This window comes from Zalophus californianus, chromosome 5, assembly GCF_009762305.2.
Source record: "Zalophus californianus isolate mZalCal1 chromosome 5, mZalCal1.pri.v2, whole genome shotgun sequence".
In the NCBI taxonomy this organism is placed as follows: Eukaryota; Metazoa; Chordata; class Mammalia; order Carnivora; family Otariidae; genus Zalophus; species Zalophus californianus.
Window position 1 is genome coordinate 141,355,444 of NC_045599.1, and position 12,059 is coordinate 141,367,502.

A 12,059-nucleotide genomic window follows, 5' to 3' on the forward strand; every position below is an offset into this window, starting at 1 on the left:
TAAGGAAAAGCTATCCAAAGGTCGCAAGTGGTGGCGTAAAGGCAAGTGGATTGTCAGATCACAGAGAAGGAAAAGCACATTGTCAGCTCGGAATGGGCTTTCTGAGCAAGGATTCGAGCACAGTCCTCTCTGAGATAAGCCCACCGTAAGGGACACTCCTTGAGCACCTTCTCTGTATCCCTTTCTCTGTGATGGCTTGGCTGTAGTCAGGGTACTCATACTAAGGGTATGAAGAGCAATAAATGGGGTCTGCACACATAATCCAATTCCATACCGAAAAAAAATCTCAACATCAGTGATTTGCTATCCAATTTTCATGGATCATTTTTAATGATATAACCCAGACCCTGCTCTCTTTTGAGAACTCTTATTTATTCCATCCTGGGCTCAGGCTGGGCTCTCTGGGGTTTCTTAGCTGCTTCTTAGAGTGAGAGGTGGCTACTTCAAGGCCCCAAATATCCCCCAGAGGGCAGACCCAAGAGCTGTGAACACAGAGCAGCACTGGTCTCTCCAGTGCCCCACCCCAGGGTCTTGTGACCCCACAGTGTCTGGGGGCACACCCATAATGCCAAACTTGAAATCTCCCATTGTTATTCATTGTAATTAGCAATGGGTGAAGCCCACCTGGTATTATGCCCTTGGAAGAAGCCTGGGAGGGAAAGATTCCCTGGGGGTTGGCCAGAATTTGACCCGAAGTTGCAAACCTCTGTTACACAACCAGTCAGGGTCAGATGCCTCAGCAGCTTGACCACCTCATGCATCCTTCTAGCAGCCAACATGCCTTGAGGAAGGTGCTTCCTACTCTGTCCTAAGTTCCACATGAAACTCATGACCTCAGCACCCTCAAACCGGGCCTGGCCAAAGAGCTTGCCATCTTCACTGAAGGTATCTGCTGCCATTGACCCCTCATAGACCATAATGTCCATTACCATCCCCAAAGAGCTGCCTTACTAGAGGCCCAGGAAAAGGGTTCCAGGAACCTACCTCGTGCCATGCTTTTTAGACTGGTCCCTCTAGGGGGCGCTCCTGTACACTCTCAGGTGCCCGCTCTTATTTTAAGTAAACTCTTTTCTTAATAATTTTTAAAAAGATTTTACTTATTTATTTATTTGAGAGAGAGAACTAGTGGGGTGGGGGGGAGGAGCAGAGGGAGAGGGACAAGCAGCCTCCAAGCTCAGTGCAGAGCAGGACGTGGAGCCCAATCTCATGACCCTGAGACCACGACCTGAGCCGACATCAAGAGCTGGACACCCAACAGACTGAGCCATCCCAGGCACCTCAGATCCCCTCTCTTAAAAGATCTAGTATTATGACTGGTTACGCATTGTAAGCTAATTGTTTGCAAATCATCTGTACTTGCAAATACGCTCAGTGGGAGGAGGGAGAAGCTCGATGCAGAACTATGCATTCATTCACTCCAAAAATATTTATTGAGCACCTATTTTGGGCAAGAAGGGACGAGTGCATAAATTACAATTATGTAGAAGACAATCCCTGACCCCAAGAACATGACCAATATACAGCCAAGGTCCAAGAGAGTATGATAGGGCCTTGGAACAGTAAGCCCCGGGGCCATGTGGGCTTGGTGGTGGTCTGGCCATGCCTTGCCAGGGCAAGGACTGCCATCAGAGGAAGTCTACACGGCCACATGCTGTTTCAAGTGTGTTTAGTGTCAAATACCTGCCTCCAGCGTATTATCTTTTCAGGCATATGCGATTATTTAAAAGCGTTGCTGGACGTATATGGAATCCTTCTGTCCTTATGTGTCTTCTGTCCTTCTGTCCTTATGTGTCTTCTGTCCTTCTGTCTTACAGGGAAAGTTCACCTACAATCGGGAGAAAGGATAGCATAGCTATTAAGAGCAGGGACTGTGGAACTGGGTCATAACTCAGGTCCCCTTTACCTGTGCCGTGACTTTGGGCAAGCTCTTTAACTTCCCCTTACCTTGGCTTTCTCCTCTGGGAAATGCCATGATACTATTTTCCTCACAAGGGTGGAATGAACATTAACAGAATCGATACACAGAAAGCACATAAGCAGGGCTTGGCACATGATAAAATGTTAGCTACAATTATAATCATGGGGGGGGGACATGAAATACTTTGTGGTTAAAAATGGGTTCCTGAAAACTGGAAAAGTTTGGGAATGAAATTTTTCTTCCAGGGACCTGGCTAGGGAGAACGGAGCCAGTTGCCATCAATGGGCATAAATCCTGTAAACTGTTGTTACCAGTGCCAAGTCAACAACATGTTGGGCGACTTGTTGGGTTTAAACTTGTCCTGTCTATTTCTTGCACATGCCCTCTGTGCATTGATAACGGCCAGTGAGGACACTGTTGCCTGAGACTCTTTCTTGCTCCAGGTGTATGGGATATGCCCGATTATTTCAGGGCATCCAGTGTCGCTGGACCTTGCTCTACCAGGCTCTTTCTTCCAAGAACCTATGCCTACCAGGCTCTATCCCACTTCCCCCAGTGTGAACCTCAGCACTCCTGGAGGCCACATAAACACGAATTTTAGTTACCTCCCAGCTACACATAAAATCTGAGGTCGTGGGCACGAATGCAGGGGAAAAGAGAGATGGGGGAGAAGAGGGGAGGAGGCCTTTATTGAAGCCATGATGGAGATAGAGGGTTCAAAATATATAATTAGATTGGGAAAGAATATATACTCTTTGTTCTCCGGTTTTCATTTGGACCCATTTGTATCTGAGTAGGTTTAACATTCTTTCTCCCTTCCTCAGCATCTCCATTTTCCGGCAATATCTCATTACTCAGGAACAAGAAAGAAATAGAAATTGCCAGGACCTACAGTGAAATCTCCCAAGTCCAAATGCCATTTGCAATTACTCAGGCTTTGGATTCAGAGGGATTCAATGGTAATGTCTCGCAGAGGTGGGGGTGAGTCAAGAACAATTTTTCAATTCTCCATCCATAAATCTCCATCTACCTTCCCATCTTTCTCCCTCCTTCTTCTCCTCTCTCACTTTAATTTCTTCACAGGGTTGAGGTCGGGGGGACGCGCCTGGGTGGTGCACTTGGTTGAGTGTCTGGTTCTTGATTTCAGCTCAGGTCATGATCTCAGGGTCATAAGATCAAGCCCCACATCAGGCTCTGCACTCAGCAGGGAGATTGCTTGAGATTCTCTCTCCTTCTCCCTCTGCCCCTCCCCCTGCGCACGCTCTCTCTCTCTAAAATAAATAAATCTTCAAAAAAAAAAATTCTCCACTGATGTCTCTCTCCATCTCTCTCTATGCATCTCCCCTTTTGTTGCCTATCATCTATCTATCTAGTCTCTAGACTGAAGAGATGACTATCGAAGTTTCCAGAAGATCTAGACTTTGGGAATCAAGACAGTTGTTGTAAGTGTGTCTGTTTAGTATGAAGGACAGCAGCACATTAAAACCCACCCAGAAGCATTATCCCTAGAGGCCTCACTTAGATCAACTCATTCCCACAACAGTGCTGTGGCAGGTTGCAGGCTTTCTATTTCCCCAAAGTGGAAATAGGAGGCTTAGAGAAATTAAAACTTTTTCTCAGTGTCCATAGCTAAGAAGTGGTAAATTTGTCTCTGTTTAACACACAGGAAAATGGATTCATGAAAAAATAGTTACAAAACTAAATTAAATAAAAACAAGGCCTACATACACGTTTTGGGGATCCAAATGGTCGCACAGATGCACGTCCCAGTTGGACCCAGCAATTCCACATCCCTCAGCCAGGTCTCTGCCACATCTGTCCTTTCTGTCTTCCGCTAAACGCCATTTCACCCCCCACTCCCTCCTGGATGAACTTCCTTCTCTCTCAAAATGGAGTACCTGGCCCATCAGCCCTTGACCTGCGCCCCAGCCATGCTGGCTGTGGGACTGTTCTTGGGACAAATTCAACAATGGCCTTCACTGGGACAGAAGACCTCTAGAAGCTCCCGTGACACTTGCTTCCTACGCTACCTCCTTCCCCCCAAGTCCTCACACATGAAGGAATAGGGAGTGTCCATTTCTGATGAGACTTCAGCGAGGCGTGGTTTTTCAAAATATTAAACATTTCAGGTAATTTTTTTGTTCAAGGCCAGTGAGCTAAAAATCTACTAGGGTGCACTTTTCGAGGCTCTTGACGTCAGGTTCATCCACACCTATTGTGCTAGGCCGAAACTGAGTCACGGGTGTTGAGCTTTTGCCCTAAGAGTGGAAACAGGTCAGCCACAACGGAAGAAGTGCGTGGCACGGTGAAAAGAATGTGGGACATGCATCTGCCAGTTGCTGGCTTAATTAGCTCTGTGACCTTGGTTACATCACCTTTATAAACTTCCTGGAAGATAAGACTCACGAGACATGTCCTGCTGGTCCGAGAGGGTGTCGTGTCAATCAAATGAGATAGTGGCTGTGGGAGAGTTAAAAAATTTTATATATGCATAGGAATATAAATATGAATATAGACTACAAATATATGCATTTTATTTATTTTATATAATTTACATATAAAATTATTTTATTTATATGTATATAAATTATTGGCATAGACATAGATATGGAGTATTCCATACTGTACAAATACCACTTTCATTAAGCCAGCAGCTGAGTCACTCAGACTGGCAATGAGGAAATGATGAAGAAGAAAATGTCATGGGACATCCAGATGCAACACTGAACTGAGTCATTCTCCTGAGAGCCTTATTACTTTGTGGCAAGTCAGTAGAGGATGACACAGTGGAGGGCACATCAGGTGAGCATAGGAGAGGGAAGGAGGTTGCATTTTTTTCTGTGAAGCAACTCAGGTGGTAGAAGGTGAGTGAAAAGAGAGAAACAGCCTGGCCGCTGAGGACACTCCCTCATGAGCTATTATCCCCCCATTTAATTCATTCAATTAGTCAGCCAGTCTTCTCAGAAGTGTTGAGCACCTACTGTGTGCAAGGCACAGGAATAAGTAGTGTGGGGGAGTCAGGCTGCATGGCAGAGTTCTTGCCCTCCATCATGTAAGTAACAAAAACCTAGTGAAGTGCAAGATAAAATAAATGTCATAAATGAGGTAGAGTAATCCCACCCCAGTCATGTCTTATTCTCTGCGGCAAGCTCAAAACATCACCCCAAGAAAGTATGTAGGACTACCCTTCCTATGTATGGGAGAGTTAGGTATTCCCATTTAGGGCCTGGGCATGTGGCCGTTAGCCAAATGGCAATGCTAGGGTAGAGGTTTGGTTGTTTTGTTTTGGGGGAGGGGGTGGGCAGAGGGGGAGGGGGAGAGAGAGAATCTTAGGCAGGCTTCACGCCCATCGTGGAGCCCGACGCAGGGCTCCATCCCATAACCCTGAGATCATGACCTGAGCCAAAATCAAGAGTTGGATGCTTAACCGAGTGAGCCACCAGGCACCCCTGAGGTTTGGTTGTTTTGAAGGACCTTCAAAGGAATTAGGATGCTGAGGGATAGTGCTGGGTCACCAAGTATCGTGTAGAATAGCATTCAGGTTGGGCTAGTGGAAAGGAGCCAAGGGATAGTACTAGTCCTGCTTCCAGAGCACTGACCTACCTCAACCCCGCTTATGCCCTAAGTATCTCTGTCTCCATATGCAGATTACATCCACCCTTTTGGAGCATTGTGATGATGAATATGGTAATAAATGTCAATCTCCAAACACAGTGCTGGGTAGTTAAGCGCTTGGGAGAACTCAGGGCTCCTCGTGCCAACTTTTCTCAGGAGTAAATACTGCCTCGGTTATTGGCTTCTTGAGGTTAATGTGGTTGGAAGGGAGTGGATCTTAATAAAACTTTTCCACTGGCTACACTACTTCATTAAAATGTTGTATCGATTTCAAACTCCTCCTCCCCCCACTTTCTGGATGGTTTCAATATATAGAAAGGACTCCTTCCTACGAAATGGAATGTTATTCTAGACTGGCAGTCTACATGATAGGCTGGGGTATCAAACACAGATCCTTGTGGCCTTTGCATTTGTCCAAACAAGGGCACATTCTTTGGAAGCATAATTTTCAAGGATATTATGTGACACTTCTCTGAGTCTGCAGTAGGCCTCAGTGGATGGAAATAATTTCACCTGCAATATTTAGAGCTGGGACTAATGAATCTTCATATCTTTTCAAACTCATCTATTCTTATTTAAAAGTGATGAATAGTGGCAGTTTGGAAAGATGTACTTACTTGTTCATTGGCGCAATAAAAAATAGATGGCATTGCAGTGCAAAAGTTCTTAATGTCCTTTCCCAAGGGGAAAAAATAATTGCTACAAAGAATTAGAATTTAACTCCTCGCTCATTCCTTCAGAAGGTTCGCCAGCATTTTTTTTTTTTTTTACCCTTTGCATAACTTCTTTTCCCCCCGTAATTCGTTTGGTTCATGTGCAGAACATTTTGTGTTTGCATATACGGATTCATCTTTTCTTACCTATGTTTGGCACATTGATAACAAAAGAAACTTCCATTTTTGAATTCTTTTTCTAAAGAACTCAAAGGGTTTTACTAACTTAAATTCAACATGCAGAATTTAGACTTTGCATTATCACTCTCCCCAATTCACAAATAAGTAAACAGTACCTGGAGACAAACTTTATCTCCTATTTCTAACATGAAAAGGGGCTCAGGAGAAAATATAGTGTCTAAGTAAATGCAGAGTAAATATGTCCTTGAGGGAAGAAGGGATATACGTGTGTTAGGGAGGGAGGAGCTTTTAATACTTCTTTCTGGATTATGGTTTCATTAGAAAATGAAGGCCAGTATTATCACCTGGAGGGCAGAATTAAGTTATATTCATGCAACTAGGATTTTTTTCAGTGATGTGGTAGGAAGGGAGTCAGGATGTATTGATTCTGACTTTGGTTTTTTTGATAATTATGTGATCTTGAGAATATCATTCAATATTTTTGGAGCTCAGTTTCCTCACGTATAAGAAGAAAGGATTCGACTGAGAGATGGAACGTAGGTAGGATGTCTTTCTACCACTCCCCAATCTTGTGTCCACAATGGACATCAGCATCAACCTTGGCATTACTTCCTGCTGAGCCAACACTTGGCTTTGGCACAGTTTTAACATCATGCTCTGGGTAGCCACCACCAATTGATAAGAGTTAACAATTGAAATAAAATCTATTTGCCACCCCTGGACTAGAATATTTCAAAGGTACCATCTAAAAGCCTAGACTTCTCTTCCTTACATGGCCTGCCTACATTTAATAACAAGGATTGAAAACAAAGGAACATTTGGAAAGCATCCATAATACCCTTTGTTAGATGGACGCCCCAGGGAACATGGCCCCAGACTAATGAAGTACTTAAAACGTCCCATGCCTAGCCCACAGCAGTCAAGTGCTAACTGATGGGCTGTTGGGGTCTGACCTCAGGATACAGAGATATCATCTGGTCTTTCCTAAACATAAGCTGCACTACATGATTTTAAAACTATGCTGCAAGCAAAGGAGAAAGAGAACACTTAGCAATAAAAAAGATCCAGATATTGGCAGCAATACACTATTAGATCTCTGTGGAATTTGTGTTGTTGTTGAGATGATATGGTAAAGACATAGAGCTCTGAGCCTAATTTCCCTTAGCCTCCTGGACCTAACGGCAGAATGACATATATTAGCATGCTGGGTCTGTACTAAGGGAAATACATATTTGCATACATTACCCAAATGACTTGCCAAGAACATATTGTTTAATGATTGCACCGATTAGGTCCCTATGAATAGACGCTGATACATATTGTCCTGGCTTATTTTATTTTACTCTGGGCTCTAAGATTCTCTGGCCTAGAGGAATTAAGACATTCATAAAAGAAACAAAGCATTTTGAAAATGCACTATTGATTTATACTTGCAAATGGTCAATAGTCTTAGGGGGAATGAGAGCTCCTTTTGTTTTGTGTGTTACTTTGGTATGATTTGAAGCCCAGTTTCCTTCCAAATGAATCTATAAAGTGATATTGATGATGATGCTCTGCTTTTTCTCTGTCTGCAAGCAGCTGTAATTCTTCCCAGAACTTCCTCACTGACTGGAGAAGACAATCCAATGAGACTGCTCTGGTGCCAGCAAGATAGAGCTCCTTGAGGTCATCCAGGGAGGTCAACCCAAGGCGGAAGTGGTAACCACATTCGTTCTTCCGCAGTGTCCCATGTACATGTTCATTTTCTCCCTCTCTGCCCTTCTCATCTCTGTAGAGCAAATCCATATTGAGTACTTGTGTAGCCAGCTCAGGCTGCCATAACAAAATACTGCAGACTGGGCAGCTTAGACACCAGAAATTAATTTCCTTGAAGTTCTAGAGGCTAGGAGTTTAAAATCGAGGTGCCAGTGGGGTTGTTTCCTCTGAAGGTCATGAGGGAAGGATCTGTTCCAAATCCCCTCCTTGGCTGACAGATGGCCATCCCTCTGGCACACGCACCCCCTGGTGTCTCTGTGTCTTAATCTCTTCTTATAAGGACATTAGTCATATTAAACCAGGGTCCACTCTAACAGCCTCATTTTAACTTCATTACCTCTTTAAAAGTCCCTATTCCCAAATATGAGTCACGTTCTGGGATATTAGGGCTTCAGCACAGTTGAACTCATAATAGCACTCATGGTTTAGGCTCTCCTAAATTCTTGATGTACGCTATTTCATCCAGTCCTCGCAGCAAAACTATGAATTAGGTACTATTATTGCCCCATTTTACAGGTAAGGAAATGGAGGTCTGGGGAAAGGAAGAACTTACCTAAGATCCCAAATATATACACATGCAGTTATTTCATTTTTTTTTTTTTTAGATTTTATTTATTTATTCATGAGAGAGAGAGAGAGAGAGAGGCAGAGGGTGAAGCAGGCTCCCAAAGAGCAGGGAGCCCGATGTGGGACTCGATCCCAGGACCCTGGGATCATGACTTGAGCCGAAGGCAGACGCCCAACCATCTGAGCCACCCAGGCGCCCTAGTTATTTCATTTGATAAAAGATTCATTTCTTCATTTTTTGAAGAGTGCTTTAAATAAGCTTTATTATATTTGCTAGTATAAAAACAATATCTTACACGTGTATGTAAACTTTAACAATTATCCTTTTTGGACATGCATCTATATCAGGTTTCCTTTTTTTATCCACTGCCTTGTATTTATGATATGCTCAATAGTTCATAATTGGACTTAAAGGTTTTTGAAGGCAGAAATAGAATATAGAAGCTTTTAGAAGAGGCCAGAGTGACAAGATTAACCAGATGGCAGTTTAGTCTGTGTTGAGAGGTGTCACATGAGTTATTAAGACATGGAAACTGATCAATATATACTTTTAAAGTTTGGTGAATATAAGGAGATGTTAATTTTTCTTTCTTATTATAGAACATATTGATTGTTATATGGATATCAATGACTCCCAAAGAGCTTGAAGAAATAAAACATAATTGTATAACTTTTCCTAGTAAATATTTTTATGTAATTGTCAGAGAGATGAAGTACAGGAAGCAAAGTTATTACTTCCCCAAGGTCACAATGCAGGTGTGAGGCAGAGGTAGGCCTTCACCCAACGCAGCAAAATATGTGGTTACATATTAAATATCTATCACCACGGAGGATTGAAGCTGCGATATCTCAATTTGTCATGCCGTCACTTTCCCTAAAAGATCTGTCAGCGCAGACAATGTTTCCTGCCATTTGCACATACATCATATATGTGGAAAGGCACATGCTAAATTCAGGTAGAGAATATTTATATAATCAATGTGTAATTGTCAGTTTGTTAGTTCACATTTGAAGCCTCCATCAGCTGCACTATTTACACACAATTCCACAGCAAAATGTTTCTCATTCTTCATTAGAGGAAAACCCCTAAGTTCGTTTCAAAGACAGAATTTGTTTCAATGTAACTGATGGCTTCCCTTTGTTCCAAATCCACAGCCCTAGGTCAGGGATCCCAACATGTTATACTCTGGATTTTCTTTGTTCTGGTCTTGTCTCCCTCTTAGTTTCCACCAAGGTGCAGCAGTGAATACCACCATCATGTTTCATTCAGATTTTTCACCCTCTAAGCTCTTACTCATTAGAAGGGCAATTCCTTCAAAGATGAAGACTTAGAAAGTATGGTGGCCCACTCCTGGACTTAGCGCTGACTGCAAGGCATAAGAAAATGAAACCCAAGTGGAATTTGGAACCCTACTCTCTGCTTTCCAGACCTTCTGCTTGGGGAATTCAAAATGACTCGCGATCAAACAGCCCAATATAAAGAACCAGATGAGTGGAAGAGCCTTGGCATTACACAGGGTGTTCGGTGGCTGGGAGACTTGGCATAACCTTGAAATTACCCAAACTCTGATGGACGTAAGCCAGGCTCTTTACTTTATTTAAATGTGGTTTTTGAGCCTGAGACCCATACTTACATATTGTATACAGCTGTGGCTGCCTGCAGAAGCAAAATTCTGTGATAATGATTTTGTTTTGTTTTAGAAAGAAATACTATATGGGTATTCCTCAAAAAACCTCTAAACTTTTTCTCTCTACAAAACCAGCAGTTTTCTCTAGCCTTTGGGTTTCTGATTTATGTCTCTAATTTAGCTCTGAAGTGAGGTGGATGTCTTCTTCAGACGTTATTTCCCTTAAAGCTATCATTTGTCTGATTCCACTGTGAAGAGCTAGCTCTATCTGTGCCTACCTTATGCTCCAAAATCTATTTGTGGGTCAAAGACCTGAGTCTGTCTGTCTTAAGAACATAGGGAATTATGGAATAACTCTCCCCCAAACACCCCTTTATGGCTTTGGATGCCCAGAGTTAAATGAGAATGTTCCTCAGGGTAGTGGGTAGAAAAATGTGGCTTGTCCATACATCTATGCTGCTGTACGAACCCTCACGAAGAGGCAGCCGCAGCTTTCCTCCAGATGTACAACTCATCATTCTTAGGTTGCAGCTCTGTGTCTGTTGTATTTCAAAAATCCAAAAGAAGCCAACAAACAAATAGACCTATTATACTGAAAACTGTAGGTTAGCAAAATAATGCTTTGCAATATCACTGTATTTCCCCTTTGGATAATGCAGTCTTTCCTCCACTAAGTCAAGGTCAGGAGACTGAGGTTTACTGCTCAGGAGCGGTGGATGGCTATCCTTTAAAATAATAATGATGATGATGACAGTGGTGAAGGCTTATAAAGCATACGTATATTATTTGCCTGGCGTTGCTTTATACAGTTTGCATTAGCTCTTTAATCTAGTCTTATCCCTTATACCGAGCAGGCAAACATACACCTCTAGGCTCACACATGAACCATCTTAGGCTACTGAAATAGGAAACAAGATGGTACCTTGGGGTCAAAGTCTTATTCAGCAATAAAATAATACACTTCCCTGATATTTTCTTTATGCATATAAAGAAATTCTAGGAATTTGCGTATAGATTTCTCAGTGCATATAGATTCCACTAGGCATCTAGTTTGGAAATGGGAATCTGGTCATGTTTTTCATCAGACACTATGACCATTTCCTGGTACACATGAACATACTCAGCTATAGCCTCTTCTGCCACATCTTCAGGGGAACTCCAGACAGGAGTCTGGTCACATAGAATAGGCATGGAATTTAGGTAAAAATTCATATTTTCAAACATCTTCTTAAGGACCAGCTCTTTGTTCACTTAAATATAGATAAATACAAAAAATATTAAAAATATTTAAATATAAAAAAATCCAATAAAATTTTTCAACATAGCTCCAGCAGTGGTAGGAAATTCTGTCAATTTTTATTCTACAAAATGGCCATTTTCTTCACAGAGTACCTTAATATTTTATAATTATTTTGTTCCAAATTTGTTCATCTTGCATTCAGCCTGAGCAAATACAGCTAATAAGGAAAAAACATATCCTTTCTCAATATATGCATCAATCAAAGCATCATGTTGTACATTTAAGTATTTTACAATTTTTTGTCCATTATACCTCAATAAAGCTGAAATAAAATGAAATAAAAATAAAATAATTTAAATCCAATTTGAATATTTAAAGACTCCATTTAGATACTCATCAGTCATACCAAAAAAATTGCTTAGTCACTAAAGTATCTCAGGCACTACCTCTTTCCCTGAATCTTTCCTAGAGTGGATATAAAC